The sequence below is a fragment of the Neophocaena asiaeorientalis genome, unplaced genomic scaffold, assembly GCF_003031525.2.
Source record: "Neophocaena asiaeorientalis asiaeorientalis breed wild unplaced genomic scaffold, Neophocaena_asiaeorientalis_V1.1 scaffold217, whole genome shotgun sequence".
In the NCBI taxonomy this organism is placed as follows: Eukaryota; Metazoa; Chordata; class Mammalia; order Artiodactyla; family Phocoenidae; genus Neophocaena; species Neophocaena asiaeorientalis.
This window is the reverse complement of record NW_020172293.1, coordinates 373,447-392,626: the sequence shown is the minus strand read 5'-3', so window position 1 is coordinate 392,626 and position 19,180 is coordinate 373,447. Positions and strand designations below refer to the sequence as shown.

The following is a 19,180-nucleotide window of genomic DNA, read 5'->3' as shown; positions in this document are numbered from 1 at the left end:
CCCCAGGGTACAATTGATAGGCTAACAAGTGAGAGGATTATTCCAACTATTTTGGGGAAGGGGAGGGGATTTCCAGGAACTGTCATGGCGGCTTTGGGCATGTCATTTAGATACTAATGTATTATAATACAATAAGCGTATAATGAGGCTCAAGCTTTTGTGGAGGTTGAATCTTCCACCATCTTCAGCTGTTTCCTGCATTTTATTTTATTTTATTTTATTTTTAATTTATTTTTGGCTGCGTTGGGTCTTCGTTGTGGTGCATGGGCTTCTCACTGTGGTGGCTTCTCTTGTTGCAGAGTACGGGCTCTAGGCTCAAGGGCTTCAGTAGTTGTGGCTTGTGGGCTCTAGAGTGCAGGCTCAGTAGTTGTGGCACGCAGGCTCAGTAGTTGTGGCACACAGGCTCTAGATGCAAGGGCTTCAGTAGTTGTGGCACATGGGCTTAGCTGCTCCATGGCGTGCAGGATCTTCCCAGACCAGGGTTTAAACCCGTGTCCCCTACATTGGCAGACGGATTCTTAACCACTGTGCCACCAGGGAAGCCCTGTTTCCTGCATTTTAAATGCCAGGTTCCCCTCATACACAACTGAAAATCTGTGAGGGCAAACTGGTCCTGCTCAGCAATGTATCTGGTGAGTCACGCGATAACTGGCAGATAATAAATGCTTCATACATAGCTTTTGAATGAGTGTAGGTATGAATAAAATGGTGTTAGAAAGTTGAATAATTTGAAGGGAGTCAAAACTGTTTACTTGACAACACAATTAAACAGCTGGTGGTTTGAAAGTCAAAATAGTTTGTAGGTCTTGCTATGTCTACATCTAAAATTTAAAATTCATGGGGATTCCCTGGTGGCACAGTGGTTGAGAGTCCGCCTGCCGATGCAGGGGACACGGGTTCGTGCCCCGGTCCGGGAAGATCCCACATGCCGCGGAGCGACTGGGCCCGTGAGCCATGGCCGCTGGGCCTGCACGTCCAGAGCCTGTGCTCCACAACGGGAGAGGCCACAACAGTGAGAGGCCCGCGTACCGCAAAAAAACAAAACAAAAAAAACAAAAAAAACAAATAAAATTCATGCTTCTTTTGAAAAATCAAACTGATTTGCTAAATAACTCAATGGAAAATCTTAGAAATGTACAAAATACTTGCTCGTATGATTTTATAAACTGTTTTATGCCAAATTCTTAATACTTTTTGCTTTCTCAATGCAATGAGATGTGTGTCTTATTTAAAAGCTTTTTGTTTCTCCATTAAAATATCTTATATTTCCATTTTACCTATATTCTGCCTTTCAAAACCATTACATTAACCTTTACTTTTTAATAAATTTTAATACTAAGGTTGAGGAACATAATTTGAACATTGGAAGCACATAGTATTCTAGACGTTATGATTTTACTGCATAAAAGAAAGAATAAACTATCCCAAACAATTTTACTTTTAGTCTGGTTCTAAAGCAATTTTCCTGGATTGCAATGAGTAAGGGTTCAAAGACACGTGAGGCCAGTTTGAAGTAACTTAAACTTCATGGATTTAAGACTTTGAATTAACTTCAAATCTTCCCAGAGTCAAATATGCTTTTTTTTTTTTTACTCTTTCAAAAATTGCTTTATATTTTTAATTTTTTTTTTTTTTGGGCAGGTAGGTGTATCAAGGTACATTTAATTTTAAAAATAACTATAGGGGGCTTCCCTGGTGGCACAGTGGTTGAGAGTCTGCCTGCCGATGCAGGGGACACGGGTTCGTGCCCCGGTCTGGGAAGATCCCACATGCCGCGGAGCGACTGGGCCCGTGAGCTATGGCTGCTGGGCCTGTGCGTCCGAAGCCTGTGCTCCGCGGCGGGAGAGACCACAACGGTGAGAGGCCTGCATACCACAAAAGAAAAAAAAAAAAACTATAAAAATTTGAGAAATATTTCTGAACATGAATTAGCTCTTACAAAAATGATTTTGCAAGTTAGTTGTAAGTAAAGAATATATATTTATATGTATATAAATGTATAATTTTCCTTACACTCTATATGGATTTAAGAATTTATATTATGTTATATTATATATCATGTATTGACAGTGCTCTTATCATCTTAAGAAGTCTACAAGAGACTGAAGAGTAAAAGAATCTACTCGTACAAAACTGATAACTTTCAATGTGTCTGTTTTGTCTTTGTACCTGTTCTTCAGTGCGTAAAACAGTAGTGATTCTAGCTTAAGTGAACAATAGTAATTCAGGAACATTAGACTCTCTTTAATACATGCAAATGTATGGACTGTTTGTTTAGCATGGCTCAATTCAGCAATTTGGTCAAACGTGTTTCCAACTTTTATGCTTGATCCATTTGTGTCTACATTCTGCTATATCCCGTGTGCCCTCAGTTTTATTATTTGCTTTGATTTTGTTTTTTAAATAAAATTCTGACCACTACACTCCCTTTTAAATTATCCAGTAGCTCCCTAAATCTTCCAGGATCATGTCCAAGTTTCTTACATGATATGTAAAGTTTTTAACCATATGGCCCCAATTTTTTATTCCAAACTTTTCTCTCACTAATCCTTGTCATACATTCTGTGTTCCTTTCAACTCCAATCCTGTTTATCTCCTAAAACAGTTCTACTTCTTTGCCTTTGCGCATGGTCTTTGTGGAATGCCCTCCTTTTTTCCACAGGATGCACCCAGCTTAATCCTCCAGGGTCAGTAGTGATGGTTCTTCTCTCTGGACCTTTTCTGTTTGTCTCTAGCAGTCAGGCTCAGTGGTTAGGAGCTCTTCGTCTGTTCTCCACAGCACTGTTTCAGATCCTTTATAGCATTGTCACTGCATTATGTGATATTCATTGGATTGCATCACATGACAGTGTTATTCTTTTTCTGCTGCAAATTCCTTGTGGGTAGAGAATTTGCTTTATTCATTTTATATCTAAAATATTCTATTTCTTCTCATATAACGAGCAATGAATCTTTAATGAATTGAATGATGTGTGAGAGAGTAAGCAGAAAAAATTGGGCTTGAAAATTACACAGTAACATATCTTATTTCTTACCATTTTCATAACTTCTGCCTATATTTTATTGATAACCAGGCCTTGAATATACATGACTAGATAATACGCGTCTGACATCTTGGGGAGGCTTGTAGCAAATTAATCTTCTAATTGTTTGTTTATATTGTTCTATTTGATCATCACAACTTAGTCTCCAACATGGAAAAGACAAGGAATTTCATCTACATGACAAATGAATAAACAGGAGATAAATGGGATGTGTTAATAATGGGATTTGTTAATACTCTGTTAAAAGCATGATAAATTTTTACTCTCCGTGATAGTAACAAAATGAAATAAGTTGTATTCCTAGAGTTTACTTATAAATTAAACATATTATTACCACTTTATTTCCTTATCTCATCTCTTTAAGAAAAATGTGTTACTTTAAAACGATCTATCAGTATAATTTTATATTGCAAGAACAATAAAATTATTCTTAAGGCAATTAGGGGCTTCATTGTAATGGCAACTGTAAAAACGGTTTCTCATTCACTGCAGGGTGCGTGGCACAGACCTTTAATACAGCCAGTGTCACTAAGAAGTTGAAAATACAGTACTACAGAATCAGTGGAAATCAAACAAACAAGTGTCCATCCTCTTTTCTTTGTCTAACATGTTTGGATATTAGTATTGAAAAAGCTCTGTAAAAAGTTGCAAATTATGTGTGAAATGAATCAGCTCTGCTCAGCATATAAGCAGAGAGTATAAAGCTACTTATGCAAATATAGTTCTGCTGTGTTAATTGCTATAGGACTCAGATCACATATGGCAGAAGGATAACCAAATTTAGGTGACTTATACACTGATGTCGCATTGAACTCCCTCCAAATGTCCCTATGAGATAAGAATTGTTATTACTGCCAATCTTAAAGATGAGGAAATTGAGCAGAAGGCCTAAATAACATGGCTAAGCTAGTAAGAGGCAACATCGGGGTCACCCCTCAGCATGCTGTCCCTAGATCCTGTCCTCTTCACCACTATTCCACCCAGCTTCTGACCACCTCTACGAGTTCTCATGATGCGTGCACGGGTGAGCGGGTGCAGTGGGTGGGGACACATCACATCGCTGCACTGACACCTGTGGCGCACTAACAAAGCGGCTGTGGGAAATACCAGTGTCCTTAAATAGATGAACCCTGCTGGGACCCCCTTAGAGCAGATACCCCCTGTCTGCAGAGAGCAGAGAGCGGACAGCCCTACCTCACACCAAGTCCTAGAGCCTCTAAGAAGACTCTTCTCTGTTGCTCTGGTGGGCCAGCTCTTAAACACACACAGTTTGTACACCCTACAAAGGGGATTTTTCTCATTCCATAGAATCTATATTACTCAGATCATCCCGAGTAACCCTCAAAATTGATGGCAATCTGTCTGTCTACTCACACATCCCTGGAGAGACAAAAAGACACTTATTTTGCATATATCGTTAAGACTTCTGTTTTCCTCTCTCTAGCCCACTGAGCCAAGACCAACTGCCCTGAGCCCCTTCCTGCTTATAGTTTTCTTCCTAAGCAGTGCCTGTCCTCACGGTCTCCTCTAGAGTCTTCCCTCTTTCTGTCACCCAATATCACTTGTTCTGCTAAATACCAAGAAAAAGAAAGACGAAAGTCTTGTGCCCTGTGCTACGCAATTTCACATACTTTCAGGAATCCAGCTATTGGGGAGCTTCCTGATGAACTCACATAGTACACTAGGGGGCAGAGCCAATCGGAATTCAAGCCACGCTAACCCCAAAGCCCATTTGCTTCCCACAGTCCCACTAGGAATCATCCTTTAAAGGAGGGGAACTTATGTAAAAATATGAAATATTTATAGGTCACATTTATTTTTCCTATTAAAAATGGAAATCATTGTATTATATTTAGTAGGGAAAACTATATATTCCTTCAGCTTAGATTTATTCCTTTTATGGAATAAAATTATGTGTATTAGATAACGGGCACTGTTTTTTAGCCTCTAACATGTAAATAGCTGAGATTATTTAATATATTATAACTCAAAGTCTGTTTTCTTATCTTTTATTTCTCATCTTTGTATAGTAAGTACGTAAAGTGTCCTCTTCATTTTTGGAAAAAAAGACAAAAAGACCCTCAAGATAATTCCTCCTGTTATAGAAGATGAATTTGAAGGAAAGCATTGGAAATTACTTATTGAAGCTGAAGTTGCAGAGCAGTGACTGAAGGTAGGTGGTGGCAACCATTACCGCATTCACCAAACAATTGCAGACTGTGCCGTCCCACTGGATGTGGATATAAGGAGATGTAAAGATGCGGTGCTTGTCTTTCCCCTACGAAAGTCCTTTCCTTTCTCTTGGCTATAAAACCACCTCTCTTTTGGAGTTAAACAGGGGAACAGAGAAGCCTAGAGAAGCCCCACACTGAAATTTTCTCGCAAACGTCTCTAGGTGTTCCAAACGGCAATCTGCTGTGTTGAGTTGGTTCCTGGGGCCTTGAGGTGCCAACCTAATGCAGGTGTATTGAACAGAGAAGCCTTACTCCCCAACTCTTAGAATGAACACCTTCCAAACCCATGAGCTTGAGTCTGTGGCTTAAGTTGCTCAAATAAATGCATGGGCCTACAGACATATATCATGCTTTCCTATACTATGCTAATTAGATAGTGAATTCAAGTTAATATGCTAATGACCAACAAGAACTTAAGGTTTCATGGTGTTCAAATAATGTTCACATTTATACAGGGGCTTCTGCCTAAGTTCAAAAGAACAAATAATGTAGAGGTTGTACAGGCGGCCAGGCTTAAAGTAAGTTTGTCATTTTCAGCTTTATATACATTTAATGCAAGAGTTGATTATAGGAGGTGATGGTATCCGTGTGAACAACATTCAATATTGTGGCCACACAAACACACTCAGGCACACACACCTCTTATAGTAATAACTCAAAGCGCCCAATATGTTCAATCTCCTATAAAATAGGAGATTCATTGATCAAAATGCTCATATGTATGAATCAGAGGTAAGTATATAAGTGGTAGTAATCTAAGTGATGTTAGAAGTAATCATTGCTGTCATTATTATGTTATTAGAAACGCTTCCTCTTTAAAGACTGTATAAAAGGATGCTATAATTTTGTGTGTGTGGTTTTTCTTTTAAGTCAAGGATCTTCTTCAGCATAGTGGTATATAGACCTCAGTGGTTAAATGATGGTGTTTCACATGGTTGGATATATATCACAGGGAGGGTGGGGAAGATCCATGAAGTTGTAATGCTAACCAATAAAAATTGTGTTACATTATCACTTTAATATGGTTTTATTCACAGTTCTTTTACAACATGTTCAAAAATATTTCAAGCAGGCTGAAAAGTATAAGTAGGCAACAATGTAAAAATTATTCAGATTTGTCCAATTTCAATGTTATTTTTTGTGATTTCAAACTTGACATGTAATATCTTAGAAAGTGGAATACACTGATATTATACTGGAAATATCATAAAACATGGTCCCTATCCTGAGGTTCTTAGTGCTTTAGTTTGAGAGAAATATGCATAAAAGAGAAGGGTATGGAATTCAGTGTGATAGGAATACAGTATAATGTTAGAAGCATGTGCTAAGTGTAGAGGTGAAGCAAGTGGGATACAATCTACTCTCCTCCATCAACAATGAAGAGTAACCATTATTCCTCGCCAACTCAATCTGCGTTCAACTCCCAGCAGTTTCTACCCTCTGGGAAAAAAGATTGTGTTTGACACTTTCTAAAATCCATACTCTCCAGCATCATCAGATATCCTTCACTGTCCCCTCACACTAACTTGAAATTTGTATGCTGTTGAAGCCCCTTCTTCCACATTTGTCTGTGTTTTCAGATTGACCTGTTGTACTTTCCATTAAGTACCTACTGGCAATTTTATTGTTCTACTGTCAGGGCCATTTGAGGCACCGATTCCTTTATTCTGCTTTTACCTCAGAGATGATGATACTGAATGGTGTCGTAGCTGTTGGCAGTTTGTATTTTTAGGTTCAGGAGAAATTCTTGTCACCTGGGTTTTTTGTAGACGTTATTTACAGGTGTTTCTTTCTGTCATTACTCTTACTCTGTTACTGTTTGTTCATCAGCGTCCCATAATCCTTCATTTAATTTTTTTTTTATTCATTTAATTCTGAGGGTTAGATTTACACATTTGGTCAAAGCTGTTTACCAGTCTAGGAGCAGAAGTTTTTAAGTATCATTACTCTTTTCTCTGTAGGCAACAATTAGAAATTGACATCATTCCCACAAGGAAAAATATAACTTCTTAAAAAGAATATTTTATACAATTTTGTAGTGCAACTACAACTAAATAGGCCATTTAATCATTTTAATCCAACAAAAAACATTTTAAGAAAAATAACAAAAGGAAAAAAATGGAGGTAGATTACGCTTTGTAGTGATAAGGCATTTCTTCTGGGAACCTAAACACTTTAAAATAGATTCAGTTAAATGTCAAAAAATTATGCATTATAGCCTGAAAATAAAAATCTACAGTACTACAAAATTCATGATCCTTTACACGCCTGACATAAAACCTTGGCATCGGCTGCCATGGTTGCAACCTAAGTCATACTTTCAAACGAGCCATATGAGTTATAAATAGTCTCATAAAAACACAGCATTTTTTTTAGTGACCAGAAAATGAAAACCTAGCTCTCTTCAATTCACCTCTATCCTTTTTCTCTTAATTTTATTAATGGCCCAAAGTGGGGATTAATGGAAAGTATAGTATGGCTCCATGATGGCAATAGACATTTGTTTTCTATGAAGTTAATTCATTTTCCAACAATAACAAAGCATTTTCCAATAGCAGAGTAGGAAAACAGAGGGGTTCTTTATATTCAAGCAGGATTTTTAGGTCTGTGCTCCTTTTAGATATCACTGAAATTAATATTGCCTGACAGCTTTAAGACTTGAGGGCTGATTAAGCTAGACAAGTGGTGGGAATAACAATGAGTTGTTCTTTATGGATAATTGGAACTGTGGTAACTTTTTCACTTGACATTCGGCATAGCCTGTTGGATGGAGTGTAACTGGGGATGGAATATTTGATCTCTTTGAGGAAAGTATAGTATTTTATTCATTTTTAAATGCTCAATGCCTAACAAAAAGCCTGGCACAGAATAAAAGCTAAAAATATTTGTTGCATTCGGACTGAATAAGTAGATGAATGAATGCATGAACTAATAAATAGAATTCACTTTTCACAAAGGAAACATTATGCTCTTCATCTATCCAGATATTGAACATAGTCCTTGGCAACTTGCTATCTGATATCCAATATATGATCACTTAAAGTAGAGTAGTCTACTTTGAGAATGCTGAATTTTGTGGTTAGAATGAACATAACCCCTGTAAGGCACCGTGCCACGAATAAAACAGAAAACAATAATGTGGAAAAATATTTTTCCCCCGAATGTTTCCTGTGCCCACATTCTATTTTAAAACATGATTGATGACCAATTTTGCTGAAGAAAGCTTAAAATAGAGAATTTGACAATTCAGCTTCTCGTATTTCTTTCCAACAGATGGCTGCTTTTCTGTTTGGAGAACCGTCATTTCTTCTTTGTCAGATGAAATGCAATGTAATAAGAGATTAGATTTCTCTTCTTTTCTCTTGATTTTTAGTACTTCAAAATTACTAAAGAGAAATTCAACACATAGGGAAAATTTGTTCAAAAAGAATAATAACACTATGTTGCAGTTTAATTAGGGCCATACTCCTTTGAGAATGGCAAGCAGATATTCTGCATTTATAAGCAGTTTTGTACAAATCCAAATGACCTGGAGGCGAAGACTACATGAATTAATTACATTCACTAAATATCCCAAATCTCAGTTTTGTCCAAAGGTTCAAATACCTCACAAGAGCTGTCAAAAAGTCACAAGACACTGTAAATCTAAAATCTTATTTTTTGTTCACATCCTGAGCTAGAAATACTAACTGGCACCAAAAAATACAAAAAATGAACAAGAAAAGGAGACAAAAAAATAAGTAGATTATTTTATCTGAGCAGCAAATAAGCTAGCTACACACAGGTGTGAAGTTTATTTTCCAATGGGTAAAAATTTTAACATTAAATTCTAATGGAAAGATAAATAGTTTGTTCATGCTTTAAACTATATCAAAAATAAAGACCAACACCCATAGCAACAGTAATAACTAAAGAGGTTAACATTTAACCTACATAATTTCACACTGTTTTAGATTTTCAAAAAATTATATTTTTTGTTAATGTTCCCCTAAATGCCTATTTTATGTATTCAGCCATGTCAGAAATTTACTTATTTATTTTTAATTTTTTTTCAATACCACAATAAGTTTAGTGAACATCCATCATCTCATATAGATACAAAACTAAAGAAGTTTAAAAAGTTGTTTTTCCTTGTGATGAGAACTCAGGATTTACTCTCTTAACAAATTTCATATATAACATACAGCAGTGTTAATTATGTTTACCATGTTGTACATTACATGCCTAGTACCTATTTATCTTATAACTGGAAGTTTGTACTTTTTGACTGCCTTCAACCAATTCCCCCTCCCCCAGCTCCTGTCTCTGGTAACCACAAATTTGACCTTTTTTCCTATGAGTTTGTTGGTTTGTTTCTGAAATATAATTGACCTACAACACTGTTAGTTTCTGTTACATTTGATATTTCTATACAATTCAAAATGATCACCATGATAAGTCTAGTTACCATCTGTTACCATAAAAAGATACTACATAATTATTGACTATATTCTTCACACTGTACATTTCATACTTGTAACATTTATTTTGCAGCTGGAAGTTTATATCTTTTAATCTCCCTCATCTCCAACTCCCTCCCCTCTGTCAACCATTATTGTCATAGATACAGAGAATCTGTAACTGTTTCTCTTCTGTTATGTTTTGTTCATTTGTTTTGTTTTTCTAGATTCCACATGTAAGTGAAATCATATAGTATTTGTCTTTCTCTGCCTGACTCATTTCACTTACAATAATACACTCTAGGTCAACCGATGATGTCATAAATGACAAGATTTTATTCTTTTTTATGTCATATTATGTCATATATATATCACATTTTCTTTATCCATTCTGTATCTTGACTATTGTAAATAATGATGCAATAAACATGGGAGTGTGTATATCTTTTCTAATTAGGATTTTAATTTTCTTCAGATAAATACCCAGGAGTGGAATTGCTGTATCATATGGTAGTTCTATTTTGAATTTTTTGAGGAACTTCCATATTGTTTTCCATAGTAGCTATACCAGTTTACATTCCCACCAACAGTGCCCAAGTGTTCCTTTTTCTTCATATCTTCACCAACACTTATTATTTGTTGTCTTTTTGTTAATAGCCATTCTGACATATGTGAAGTGTCTGATGATTTGTGATGTTGAGCATCTTTCATGTGCCTTTTGACCATATGTATGTCTTCTTTTAAAAAAATGTGTGTGTGTGTGTATACACACACACTATATCTGAAAAAAAAATTCAAAAAGATACATGCACCCCAGTATTCATAGCAGCATTATTTACAATAGCCAAGATATGAAAGCAACGAAAGTGTCAATAAACAGGTGAATGGATATAGAAGAAGTGGTATATATATATGGAATATTAGTCAGCCATAAAAAAGTGAAATTTTGCCATTTGCACCAACATGGATGGACCTGGATGGTATTATGCTTGGCAAAATAAATCAGAGGAAGACAGAGGAAGACAAATACTGTGTTATCACTTATATATGGAACATAAACAATAAAACAAATGAATGAATATAACAAAACAGAAAAAGACTCACAGATATAGAGAACAAACTAGTGGTTACCAGTGAGAAGAGGTAAAGGGGGGGCAAGATAGGAGTAGGAGAGCAATAGGTATAAACTACTATGTATAAAATGAATAAGCCACAAAAATATATTGTACAGCACACAGAATATAGACAATATTTTATAATAAATTTAAATGGAGTATGATCTATAAAAATATTGAATTACTATGCTGTATACCTGAAACTAATATATTGTAAATCAACTATACTTCAGTAAAAAAAAAAAAATTCAATCTAGTTTAAATGTGAAAAAAAATTGGAAACAAAGAAATAAAACTGTTACTGTTTGCAGTTGACATGATATTAAGAAAATCCTATAGACGCCACAGAAAAAACTACTAGAACTCAATGAATTTGGTAAAGTTGCAGGACACAAAATTAATATACAGAAATCTGTTGCATTTCTATATACTAACAACGAAATGTCAACTTGCAACAGCAATTAATTGGAACAAATTCATACTTTAACTTCTCCTTGAGGTGATTATGATTCCCATAACTCTAAAGGGCCTCTGTCGAATAATTAGAATAAAATATTTTGCCTGACACCAAAACCTGGATCATTTCTCTTACAGTCAATTATACGTGCTAAATAGACTATTTTTCCTTTAGAATTGGTCTGGGAGTACATCAGACCACTATTTTCAAAGTGGGCAATAGTAAAAGTGTCACTTTCTCACCTTTTTTGATCTCTCATGTTTGTAATCTGGTATCATGCCTTGTACATGAGACATATTCATTAAATTTATCTTGAATTGAACTGCTTACAAACTATAATCCCAAGATGTTTTTATGCAATGGATTATTTCCCCATAAGCATTTTTTTCTCTCTTCTCCGCAGGGTAAGATGAGACAGAAAGTAATTCATATCCAGATGATAAATATGTATAAATTGTATGTTTTGTGTTTAGTATGAAGGAGAAATCTTCTTCATCATTATCAAATGTTGCAAAGTAACAAAGTTTTCTGAAAGGTTTTAAGAGAAAATTTTCAGTTAAGTAGAAAATTTCATATCAAAATATTGTGATATATTTTTAAGTTCCCTTTTCTGTTAAAAGAGAAAAGTCAACAGGTCAAGAGAGAGTGAAAATTCATTGTTTAAATTCTTCTCTATGCTCCAAACACATCAGATTGATACATAGAATATTTTTAAAGTAAATGACATAGAACAAGTAAAAATAAAATTAATATCACCTTGGATCAAGTGTTACACAGAGAGAAGGGGGCATTAACTATCAGCTAATTAAAAACAAGTAGAGAATGTTAAAAACTAGACTCCTTGCAAAGACGTATGCATCCCCATGTTCATTACAGCATTATTTACAATAGTCAAGATATGGAAACAATCTAAGTGTTCATACTAGATGAATGGATAAAGAAAATGTGCTGTATATATATATATATATATGTATACACAATGGAATATTATTTGGCCATAAAAAGGATAAAATCTATGTTGTCATTTGCAACAACATGGATGGATCTTGAGGGCATTATGCTAAGTAAAATAAGACAAATATCATTATAATCTCAATTATGTGTAGAATCTAAAAACAAAACAAAAAAGAAAAACAAATAAAAAAAACAAGGTCATAGATACAGAGAACAGATTAGTTGGCACCAGAGGCAAGGGGTTGGAAGTGGGTGAAACAGATGGAGTCAAAAGGTACAAACTTCCAGTTATAAAGTAAATGTCATGAGGATATAATGTACAGCATGGTGACTGTAGTTAATAATACTGTACTGCATATTTGAAAGTTGCTAAAAGAATAGATTTTTATTTATTTATTTATTTTGGGCTGTGTTGGGTCTTCATTGCTGCGTGCAGGTTTTCTCTACTTGTGGCGAGTGGGGGCTACTCTTCCTTGCGGGGTGCAGGCTTCTCATTGCAGTGGCTTCTCTTGTTGCAGAGCACGGGCTCTAGGCATGTGGGCTTCAGTAGTTGTGGAACACAGGCTCAGTAGATGTGGCTTGCAGATTCTAGAGTGCAGGCTCAGTAGCTGTGGCGCACGGGCTTAGTTGCTCCATGGCATGTGGGATCTTCCCAGACCAGGGTTTGAACCCACATCCCCTGCATTGGCAGGCAGATTCTTAACCACTGTGCCACCAGGGAAGCCGCAAGAATAGATCTTAAAAGTTTTCATCACAAGAAAAAAATTCTGTAACTATGTGAACCGATGGATATTAATTAGACTTACTGTGGTGATCATTTCACAATATATACAAATATCAAATTATTATGTTGTACACATGAAACTAATATAATGTGGTATGTCAATTACACCTCAATAAAAAAATTGACTCTTAAATGGGCTAATAAGGCCAAAAGTACCCTGTTTGTGGTGGAGAACTAAGAAAAATCTACTACATAAGATAAGGAGTTTCAGGGCATCCCTGGTGGCGCAGTAGCTGGGAGTCCGCCTGCCGATGCAGGGGATTTTTCCCAAAAAAAAAAAAAAAAAAAAAAAAAAAAAAAGATAAGGAGTTTCAGTCAACCTTTCCAGACCTTGAAAAAAATACAAAAATGTATGTGATTTCTCCTCTGCACTGTAGGGTTTATAAAGCTGTGAGAGAAAGAAATGAGATCAGCACCCAAGACTTGGGCATTCACCTTCCACACTCAATAATTGTATTGTGACTTTCCCTAAGTATCTGCTGGACAGAAACCCCAAGGTCCTGTCCTGGCCCGGTTCTGAGCTCCAAGTAGCCAGGTGGAGTAACTAATATCCTTATCATGAAAGGTGAGTTCAGAGAGAATGTGAGGACTTCCACACAAATGGCCTTTAACTAAAATTGTAAAATGCCACGATAGATGCTAACACTAAAGAAAATCAGCAAATAGAAGAATCTTTTCTCATTACATGGAATTAATTGAGTAATATGAAAATTACTTTAAAATAAATATTATACATACACAGACATAAGGAGACACCAATGAAAAGATGAAGGAGTGTCTTGACCAACCTGAAAATCTAAATTTTAAAAGTTATTGAAAAAAGTGTACTTATAATCAATCTATTAATTAATTAATTTACACATGAATATTTAAAATCACATATTACACAAATACATTAATTTGGAAATATTACATTTTCACTCATATTAACTAAAATAATTTAATACAAATTTGTCACATGTGTCTTCAAATATATAACAAAAAAGAGTTTTGTCTACTTGGAAATATAAACGATGAAGCATGTAGATAAAAGTCAACTATTCAATTATAAAATTTATTTAATTTAGTTACATGTAAATATTCACATTGCATATTATATAAAATAATAATTGAAAATAGTCCTCTTTCCACTCATATTTCACAAAACAAATGTTCTCCAATGTCTCACGTGCATTTTTAACATCTCTTTTCTCATTGACTTAAAGCCAGTTATCACTATTAAACAGTTTTACCTAGCCCATCATCTTCAGTTATAGCTTCATTATTTGAAATACAGTACATTTCTATTACTGTATTATCTTATTCCTAAAAATTGTATCCTGAGTCACAGGTACTCATTCCCAACACACTAGCAGTTTGTTGTTTTTCATGTCATATAGGTCTTTACTTGTGATTTATATAACATAAAAAATCAGCATATTCTTTTTATGTGGATCTTAAAAGTTTTCCAGCTCTTCTTCATTAGTAATAGTATCATTATGATTTCATCACATATATACGTGTAATGTTCTTAGTCTAATATTCTTCTCCCATATAAAAGATGTTAGACTTTATTAAAAACTTGACAATACGGTAGACACCCAAACCAAAATGCACTGCTACCAAATGCTTAGGTGGTAAACAAACTACACTAAGAATATATTTAAATATCTGGGGGGCAGTCACAATTAGGGGAAATCTTAAGAGCCAAACTAGCTGAAACCACAGAAGAAGATCTGGGATTCCTGAAATAGCTATATTCTCAGTGAAGCCTGAGCAAGAAAAAAAACTCCCTCTGTACAAAGAGGAGTAACAGGAACCAGGCTTTCTCTGATCTATCTTAGAGCAAATACTACCATTAATATTACCACTAATATGACTGAAACAAATGACTATGAGCACCACTTCTACTCCAGTATGATTGTCTATGCTACCAGTCTAATACTACAGTAAGTACTACTACTAATATATTGTCATAATCATAATCATATGTATAAGCAGAAGTATAGAACACATAGGAAACAAGACATTATAGATGAGAGTCAACAGAAAATAAAACAACAAACTTAGTCACTCTGCTCATGACTTCTGATAATGAGATGATCAGGTAGAATTTAAGATAGTTATGTATGCAATATATGTTTCCTAAAAATATTTTTTCTGAAAAAAACACACAGGGATGATAAAAAGAAATATAAAACAGACCAAGCAGATTTTTTCCGGCTGTATTGAGGTATAGCTGAGAAATAAAATTGTATATTTTTAAAGCGTACTTGAGAGGATTTGATATATGTATACTTTGCACAATGATTACCACAAAAGATTAACACATCCATATCTCTTATCGATACCTTTGTGTGTGAGGGGTGAGAAGGCTTAAGATCTACTCTATTAGCAAATTTTAGGTGCACAACAAAATTTTATTAATTATAGTCATCATGAGGTATATTAGATTCCAAAGCTTATTCATCTTGTAACTGAAGGCTTGTACCCTTTAACCAGCATCTTCCAATTTCCTTCAGGTGTCAGTTCCTGGTAGCTACCATTTTACTCTCTGTTCCACAGTGTGAAATATTTTTAAAGTTAGATTCCACATATGAGATCATGGAATATTTGTCTTTGTCTGACTGACTTATTTAGCTTAGCATAATGTCCTCTAAGTTCATCATATGTACCTCTAATTTTATCCAAATGACTATGTATTCTTCCTTCTTGGAGCTAAATTACATACGTATATCTCACATCTTCTTTATCTATTCATCTGTCCGTCGACCCGTAGGCTGTTTCCATATCCGGCCTATTGTGAATAATATAGTAGTGCACGTGGGCATACAGGTGTCTTTTTGAGATACTACTATCATTTCCTTCAGATATAACCCAGAAGTGTGACTGCTGGATAATACAGTAGATAAGCTGGTTTTTTTTGTTTTCTGGGTTGTTTTGTTTTGTTTTAGAACCTGCATTCTGTTTTCCATAGGAGTTGTATCATTTTGCATTCCCACCAATAGTGAGTAAGGGTTCACATCCTCACCAACAACTTGTTATCTCTTGTCATTTTGATAATAAAGCTATCCTAAGTGGTGTGAGGTGATAGCTCATTGTGGTTTTGACTTACATTTCCCTGATGACTAGTGATGTTGAGCACATTTCCATGCACCCGATGGCTATTTCTATGTCTTCTTTGGACATTTTTTTATTTAGGTTCTTTGCCCTTTTTTAATCAGTTTGTTTGTGTGTTTGTTTGGGAGTGGGTTGGTTTGGTTTGGGGGTTTTGTTTCTGTTTTGTTTTTTTGGTGTTGACGTTTATAAGTTTTAGGGAGTGTGATGCCTCTCCAACTTTTTCCTTTTCCTCAAGATTGCTTTGTCTATTCAGGGTCTTTTGTGGTTCTATACAAATTTTTTTACTGTGAAAAATGTCACTGAAATTTTGATAGATATTTCACTGAATCTATAGATGGCTTTGGATAGTATACACATTTTAACAATATTAATTCTTCCAGTCCATGAACATAGGTATCTTTCCATTTATTTGTGTTAGCCTCAATTTCTTTCATCAATGTCTTATAGGTTTTAGTGTAAAGGTCCTCCTGGGTTGAACTTATTCCTAAATATCTTATTGTTTTTAGTGGTACTGAAAATGAGATTATTTTCTTAGTTTCTCTTTCTATTAGTTCATTGTTAGTGTTTAGAAACACAACCAATTTTTCATATTGATTTTATATCCTGCAACACTATCAATTTATTGATTGATTATAACAGTTTTTTGTGGGGGTGGAGACTTCAGGCTTTTTTATATGTAAGATTATGTCATCTGCACACAGACAATTTTACTTGTTTCTTACCAACTTGAATATATTTTATTTATTTTTCTTATCTAATTGCTCTGGCTAGGAATTCTACCACCATGTTGAATAGAAGTAACAAGAGTGGGCATCATTATCTTTTTCCTGATCTTAGAGGAGAATCTTTAAGTTTTTCACCATTGATTATGATGTTAGCTATGGACTTGTCATATATGCCCTTTATTATGTTGAGGTACATTTCCTCTATACCTAAGTTGTTGAGAGTTATTATCATGAAAGGATGTTGAATTTTGTCAAGTGATTTCTCTGCATGAACTGAGGTGATCATATGAGTTTTATCTTCCATTTTGTTAACGTGGTGTATCACCTTGATTGATTTGCATATATTGAAATACACTTCATCTGAGTGATAAATCCATGATCACGGTGTAGGCTCTTTTTAATGTGGTGTTGAATACGGCTCACCAATATCTTGTTGAGGATGTTTCCATCTAAGTACAATACATTAGAGATTTTGAACTGCAATTTTTTTCTTCTTATAGTGCCTTTATCTGGCTTTGAATGAGGATAATGCCAGCCTCATAAAATGAATTTGGAAGTGATCTTCCTCTTCAGTTTTTAAGAAGAGTTTGAGAAGAATTGATATTAAGTCTTTAAATATGTGATATAATTCAACAGTGAAGACTTCAGGTTCTGGTTTTCTTTGTTAGGAGATTTTAATTACTGCTACAAACACCTTACGATTATTTGTTTCTTCATATTTTCCATTTATTCATGATTAAGCATTTGTGGGTTGTATGTCTTTCGGAAATTATCTTTTTTTTTTTGATTGTCCAATTTTTTGGCATATAGTTGTTCATAGTAGTCTCATGTAATTCTTTGCATTTGTATTAGTTGTAATGTTTTCTCTTTCGTTTCTGATGTTTAAATTTTGAGTGTTCTCTCTTTTTTTTATTAGTCTAGCTAAAGGTTTGTCAATTTTGTTTTTCTTTATATAAACAACAGCTCTTATTTTTGTTGATCTTTTCTATTGTTTTTCTGATCTTTATTTTATTTCTACTATGATCTTTGATATTTTCATCCTTCTGCTAATTTGGGGCTCGGTTGCTCTTCTTTTTCTACTTCCTTGAGATACAAAGTTAGGTTATTTATTTGCAATCTTTCTTTTTTCTTCTGTGTGTGTTTATTACTGTAAACTTTCCTCTTAGAACTGCATTTGCTGATCCCATAATTTTTGGTATGTTGTGTATTCATTTTTATTTATTTCAAATTTTTAAAATTTAATCTTTGACCATCGGTTGTTCAGGAGTATATTGTTTAACTTCCCTGTATTCATGAATTTTCCAGTTTTCCTCTTGTTATTTTCAGGTTTTTTACCATTATGGTTAGAAAAAAATACTTAGTTGGACTACAACTCTTAATTTTGTTAAGACTTATTCTTTGACATAATATATGATCTACTCCTGGAAAATATTCCATGTAGCCTTGTAAAAGACTTTTATTTTGCAGCTGTGGTTTAGAATGTTCCGTATATGTCTTTAGGTCCCTTTGGTCTAAAGTATAACTCAAGTCAAAAGATTTCAGTATTGATTTTTTTTTGTCTGGATGATCTATCCACTGTTGAATGTGGGTCAAAATCCACTTCTATGATTGAATTATTGTCTAATACTTTCTTTAGAACTGTTAGTATTGGCTTAGTATATTTAGGTGACCTGTTGTTGGGTACATACATGTTTACATTGTTTTAGAGTTAGGTGATTAATACACCACCATATTATAGTAATATAGTATTATAAATTTGCTTATATACTTACTTTTACCAGTGTGTTGTATATTTTTGAATGTTTTCATGTTACTAATTAGCATCTGTTCATTTATTCTTGAGGAATTTCTTCCGGTGGTTCTTGTAAGTCAGTTCTAGTGGTGATAAATTTTCTCACATTTTCTTTGTCTGGGAAAGTCTTTTATCTGTTGGACAACTTTGCTGGGTAAAGTATTTGGTTTGCAGTTTTTTCTTTCAACATTTTGAATATAACATCCAAATTTCTCTTGGCCTACAAAGTTTCTGCTAAGGAATCTGCTTATAGCTTTATATCTGGGAGATGTTCATTTTGTAATGAGTCATATTGGGGACATATAAGCTTCATAAATTTGGATGTTTAAATCTTTCCAAATATAGTAAGTTCTCAGCCATTATTTCTTTTTTTTTTAATAGATCTTTATTGGAGTATAATTGCTTCACAATACTGTGTTAGTTTCTGTTGTACAACAAAGTGAATGAACCATATGCATACATATATACCCATATCCTCTCCCTCTTGAGCTTCCCTCCCACCCTCCCTATCCCACATCTCTAGGTCATCGCAAAGCA

At 34.6% G+C, this 19,180-nt stretch overlaps 1 pseudogene; it reads right to left on the bottom strand.

Moving 5' to 3' along the window:
- LOC112413694 (zinc finger protein DZIP1-like) overlaps positions 1-19,180 on the bottom strand; it is a 151,869-nt pseudogene that overhangs the window by 88,815 nt on the left and 43,874 nt on the right.